Source organism: Suricata suricatta, chromosome 5 (genome assembly GCF_006229205.1).
Source record: "Suricata suricatta isolate VVHF042 chromosome 5, meerkat_22Aug2017_6uvM2_HiC, whole genome shotgun sequence".
Lineage (NCBI taxonomy): Eukaryota > Metazoa > Chordata > Mammalia > Carnivora > Herpestidae > Suricata > Suricata suricatta.
In genome coordinates this window covers 141,292,492-141,298,897 of record NC_043704.1, presented here as the reverse complement: position 1 = coordinate 141,298,897, position 6,406 = coordinate 141,292,492, and positions in this window count along the sequence as shown.

The window sequence follows — 6,406 nt, the reverse complement described above, 5'->3', positions numbered from 1 at the left end:
TTTTGTTTAATTATGTTTTAGCTAAATGTTAACCAGCCATAAAGAATAATTTGGAAATTTGCTTTATAAGTTTAAAGTTATTTAAAATGCTTTACTTTACATGGTGCTAATAATGCTGTGAAACAGGAAGGGTAAAGACTACTTAATCACTGTCTATAAGAGTCAAACCAAGCAGATATTTGAAAATCATCCTTAACTCCTCTCTTTTCCACATGGCTGAACTCCAGTCAGCCGCCCAATCCTAACAGTCCTACGTCATCTTAACAATGTCACGCATCCACCCTCTGCCTAGACTATCAGAACTCCCTCCAGGCTCACTGATGCCCGATCTCTTTCCCAATGACTACCATTTTGTGAAAAGTTAATTTGATGATCTCTCAGCCACCACGTCAACTATTCTATTTTTATGAATAAGTACAAACTCCTTGCTAGAGCATATAAGATCCTTCATGACGCAGCCTTCATGAAGCCTGAGTATTACCTCTTGCCATCTACCCTGTACTCCCCAACCCTAGTCATACCTCCACCTCATGCACCGTATCTTCCAGCCACGCAATACTTCCTGCTGGTTACAGAAGCGTCACACTGTAAATCTCTGCATGTGTTATTCTCTGTGCCTAGAATACTGATCCTCATTGTTTTCACAAATCACTTCCCGTTCAGTCCCTCAAAATTTATTAGCTATGTCTCCTTCCCCAGGAAGACTTCCCAGCATTCCCTAGACTAGCGTTGATGACTTTCCACATGTACATAGCACTATCATAGCACTGACCACTTAGAAACCACACTCTGTTTTCCTGTTCATCCGTCTCACTGCTAAGTTCCAACTGTGTCATTACATTTCATGAGACTGTTTTGGTCCTCTGCATGCATATGTGTACCATACATTCCTTTAATAGCTTTCAAGACACATTAAGACACATATCCATCTTAAAGTGTTCAACGGGGCTCTAGGGAACCCAAAAGGCATAAGATATATTCCCTGGCCTTGAAGGAGATTTCTACAGACCTGAAACAGGAAAAAACTCGAGAAAAACAACACACACCCAATATAGTAGGTTAAATGATGGGTCCACAAAAGATGTCTATTCAGACCTGTGAATGTAACCTTACATGGAAAAAGAAATGGTCTTTGAAGGTATAATTCAGTTAAAATTTTGGATATGAGATCGTCCTGGCTTGTCTGAGTGGGCTCTGAGTGTAATGACAAGTGCTTTTATAAAAGGAGAAGATACTAACAGAAGAGGAGAAACAGCAGAGAAGGTGATGTGAAGACAAAGGAGAGGTTTGCACCATGTGTCTTATGAGCCAAGCAAAGGACTGTCTGCGGCCACCAGAAGCCACAGAGGTATGGGACAGATTCTCCTATAGCTTCCAGAAGAGACCAAACCCATGGACACCTGGATTTTGGACTTTAGGACTTCAAAACTGAGGGGAGATAATTTTCTACTGTTTGTTTTTTTAATTTTAAATTATATTTATTTTATTTTATTTTATTTTATTTTTTACATTTATTTATTATTGAGAGAGACAGAGCATGAATGGGGGAGGGACAGAAAGAGAAGTAGATGCAGAATCCGAAGCAGGCTCTAGCCTCTGAGCAAGCTGTCAGCACAGAGCCTGGAGCGGGGCCCAAACCCATGAACTGCGAGATCATGACCTGAGCCGAAATCGGTCGCTCAACGGACTGAGCCACCTAGGTGCCCCAAATTTCTACTGTCTGAAGCCATCCAGTTTGTGGTGATAATAAGAAAATAAGACCTCATTTACTTTCAACATGCTTTTTACACAGATAAACACATGTCCAACAGTTTAAGATGTGATCCTTTTCTTTCTGCTTGCATGCTCTTTTTCCAACTGTCAGACCCTAATGTAGGGACGTGCATACAGAGGTGCACTAGTGCTTTGTAAATACTGATTGACAGATAACTTTATTTTGGATGATAAGAGAGAGATACTACCACAAGTGAAGCAAAAGTGAAACCAAGTACAGAAATGTGTGGCTCCCTTACTTCTAAAAAGGAAAAAAAAAAATCTGTCAGAAATAGGAAAGAACTGTCAAAAGGACACGGTATTGAGTACAAATATTGTGAAACACAAGTCACAGTACAAGTTGTTTTATAACAGTGTGAACGCATACATTTTCCATCAAGTTAGCAAGTAGGTATCTACTACCTCATCCAAATGGCATGTGCTCTTCCCAACATTTTAATCACGTTCTGCAGTAATTTCCAATTCAAGAGAGATCAGTTGATAACTGATGTATTCAGAGCGATTTAGGATTTTAACACTGGGGAAAATAGTTTCTTTGAAAAAAAGAAAAGGGAGGGGGCACATATAAAAGGGAAAAACATATGATAAATACTATGGCCTGGGACTGACAAGGATAGACAAGGAAAGGCAACCGGACTTTTCTCCTCTTATGATTTGAAATTCAATAACCCGCATCTTTTGTTGGTAAGGGTTGTGCTTCCTACTTAGGGACAAAGTCCCTGAACCCACTGAACACGCATTCTAGGGCAGCTCTTACAAAACTATAAAGCGTTATGTAAATTGGTGATAAAAATAACAATGAAATCATCTGCTTCCACATAATGGTAATAGTTAATAATGATTGAGTGTTTATTATGTAATAGGCAATTTCTAGGCTCTTTTCAAATTAATTTATTCAATACGATAATCTGTTATTATCTCTATTTTATGGAGCAGGAAACTGAGGCAAGGGAAATGAAGTAAACTTCCTGCTGGGTGAACCAATCAGGAAGCGGCAGAGAGAGGCCTGACACCCAGAGGGCTCATTCCACGTCCTTGGGGTCGATTACTGTTTTATCCTGCATCTAGGTGGAGTAAGAGTGACTTGCAACAATAAAAAGAAAAAAGTGTCCTACAGAATGAATCAGTCCCTACTCCACATCACAAAGCACAAATTAAATAACCACTTTAGTCACACACGTGCCATGTGAAAGCTGAAAGCATGTGGAAAATGACAACGCAAACTTTGCTGGATCCATGTGAAGATTCAACAGTAAGATAGATGTGAATGTGCCTAGCACAGTGCTCTGAACAAAAAACCCCAAATTTAATAGATATTGATTTTTTAAAAATATACACAGATGATTCTATGACCCCTTTCCCTATCTTTTAAGCATTAGCTAAAACTTGGGTTGAAAATGCATAAAGATAACATTGAAATCTCCAAAGTATATAGAAAATCCGTAAGCCATTGCCTACAGCAGAAATACATGTTATATTTTCACTAAACTGCTCTATTCTCTTCCTGGACACCTAGAAAGACTATAATTTGTAGCCCGGCTTCCATCTAGGAAGAACCATGAAATATTTCCTGGCCAATGAAATCTGAAAATTTCTATACATACCACCTCCAGATCTGGCCTCTAAAACCTATACTCCTGGCGCTAATGTATCAGTTCCGGCAAACCAATCCTCCAACTGGGAACAACTAGAAAAATTAGATGGAATGGAAAACAAAGCAGAACAAAAGACAAACTTAGAAGGCATGATAGAAGTCATCAGGGCAGACGGAACCTAAGAAACCACGATGCTGCCAACCGGACACAAATCACTGAAGTGAGCATGACTTTCTATACAACATTGATCAATCTCATCATCACTCAGCTCATATGACAAAGTGGCCAAATTTGTAGAGACGGAGCAGAAAGCGGCTGCTAGGAAACTAAGATGCTAAGCTTTTGGCAATGCGTCATGCTGGGGTGACAATTCAGAAGTTTAGGGTCCACTTCAGTGCAAAATCTCTGCAGGATCACACTCCACGGTTAGAACAAAGTGGAAATGGACCAGATCCTACAAGGACTGGAAACTCAGCCTCAAGGCAGCTCTAATCCTTTAGCCAGAAAATAAACAAAATCTTTTATGGTAAAATATAACAGTACTCAAAGACTCTAATATTTATTAACAAAATGTCTGGCCTTTGGTTCAGAATTACCAAGCATATGAAGAGACACCAAGAGAAAAAGAATTCACAGAAACAAATGTAAGTGTGATCCAGATACTTGAGCTACTGGCACAGACTTTAAATTAACTGTGATTAACATGTTCAAGAAAATTGCGTGAAGATGAGAATTTCACATGAATCTATGAAAAATAATGTGGAAATTCTAGAATTAAAAAAATATATAATTGCTGAAATTAACCCAGCTTAGAATCCTATACCAAGTAAAAATACACGTCACTAATGAAGGTTAAGAAGGTTTAAGGAGCTTGGAAGTCACCACACTGTCCCAGAAACAAGTGCAAACTAAACAGAGTGAAAAATCAACAACTCTTCTTGGATCCATAAGAAAGTGGAGGTTCAAGGGTGAACTGCTGCCCCCAAGACTAGAGAGCAGGGTGAATACGGATTCATCACAGCTTCCCAGAGTAGAGAGTGGGGAAGAAATTACCACAAGAACCAGTGATGGGGTAAGAAAATTGGAACCATGATCAATGAATTAATTGCTGGAGGCTCAGTGCGGACAAGTCTCAGAGTTAAAAACTCCAGGGGGACCCAATCATAGGCAAGATCCTCAACATTGTGAGATTTACCTCTAGGAGTTCAACCAGATTCCCATAGTAAATATCTGGGAAAAAAAAATTCCCCTCAGGCTTCCTGCAGGGAGAGAGAATAAAGGAACCATTTTGAAATAAACCAGAGCACTCTGTTCTTCCTAACAAGGCCTGTCCTCAGGGAAAGATAGTTAAGCTGAAACTAACCTGCTGGGGTTTTATCTGAGCCTAAATTGCCTGGGGAAAGGTAAACACCCAACTCCAGTGCATTGGTGCCATCCTGTCCCACCTAAATGGAGAAAAAACTGAGAAACCCTTGTGAGAAAGTTCACGGTCCAGACACACAGGATCCTGAAAGGCTGAGACCTAATCACAGGAGCAGCGAGTGCTTCCCGGGCATCTGGGTAGCTCAGCTGGTTGAGCAATGGACTTCATATCGGTCATGATCTCACTTCGTGAATTGGAACCCTGCATTGGGCTCCCTGCTGTCAGCACAGAGACCATTTCTGACCCTCTGTCCCCATGTCTCTCTGCACCTCCCTGGCTTGTGCTCTCTTTCTTTCTCTCTCTCTCGCAAAATAAATAGAACATTAAAAAATAATAATACCCCACAACCACATTGATAGAGCACTGTTGCCATTGTACAGCCACTGAGATGAGCCCCCCTATGTCAGAATGCCACACAACCGTAAAACAACATGACATTTCGTTTTCCTGCTTCTAAGCTTCTGTAATCCCGCCTAGGGCTCCACGCGCCAAAAGAAGAACCTCCCCCACCCCCCACCCCCACCCCTGTCCCACTTGCTATAAAGTGAGACTGTGCCCACTATTCGGGCCCCGAATTTGCAGGATTGCTCCTCTGGGCCGGCATGCGTCAATAAAGGAGTCACCTCACTTCCTCCAGTGTTCCGTCTGAGTCTTTTCTGGCTACAACATCACTGAAAGCCCTATTCACTGGAGTTGCTTTGACCCAGTACATCATGTCTGATTATACAGAAAAAGTTAAAAAGGCATACCAACAGGTAAAAATATAGTTTGAAGAGGCAGAGTAAGCATCTGGATGCTTGCTACACTAGATGTGCACCATTATGGCAGGGAATCATCAGACTAAAGATTTGAAACAATTATGATTAATACGCTAAGGGCTTTAATGGATGAAGTAGATGGCATGCAAGAACAGATGGGCAATGTAAGCTGAGAGATAAAAATCCTGAGAAAAAATCAGAAACAAATATTAGAGGTAGGAAGGAAGAAAAAGAAAAGAAGGAAGGAAGAAGGAAAGGAAAGAAGAGAAAACCACACTGTAAGAGAATGAAGAATGACTTTCATAAGTTTATATAAACTAGACATGGCTGAGGAAAGAATCAGTGAAAACCTCAAAAACTCAAAAGAACAGAATTCTAGGGACTGTGGACAATACAAAAGGCATAAATGTTCACACAATGAGAAAGAAAGGAACAGAAGAAATGTTTAAAATAATAATGACTGAGAATTTCCCCAAGTTAATGTCAGACACCAGACCACAGCTCCAGGAAATTCAGAGGACACCACGGGGGATCTATGTCAAAAAACCTACACCTAGAAAAATAAGATATAAGGAGAAATGAAGCAAACCATAAGTGACTCTTACATACAGAGAGCAGACTGAGGGTTGCTGGAGGGGCTGAGTTGGGGGATGGGCCACATGTGTGATGGGCGTTAAGGAGGACACTTGTTGGGATGAGCACTTGGGTATTATATGTTTGATGAATCACTAAATTTTACTCCTGAAACCAAACTACACTATATATTAACTAATTTGGATTTAATGAAAAGTTAAAAATTATTTTAAAACATCTGCACCTAGGAACATCATCTTCAAACTACCGAAAATCAAAGATTA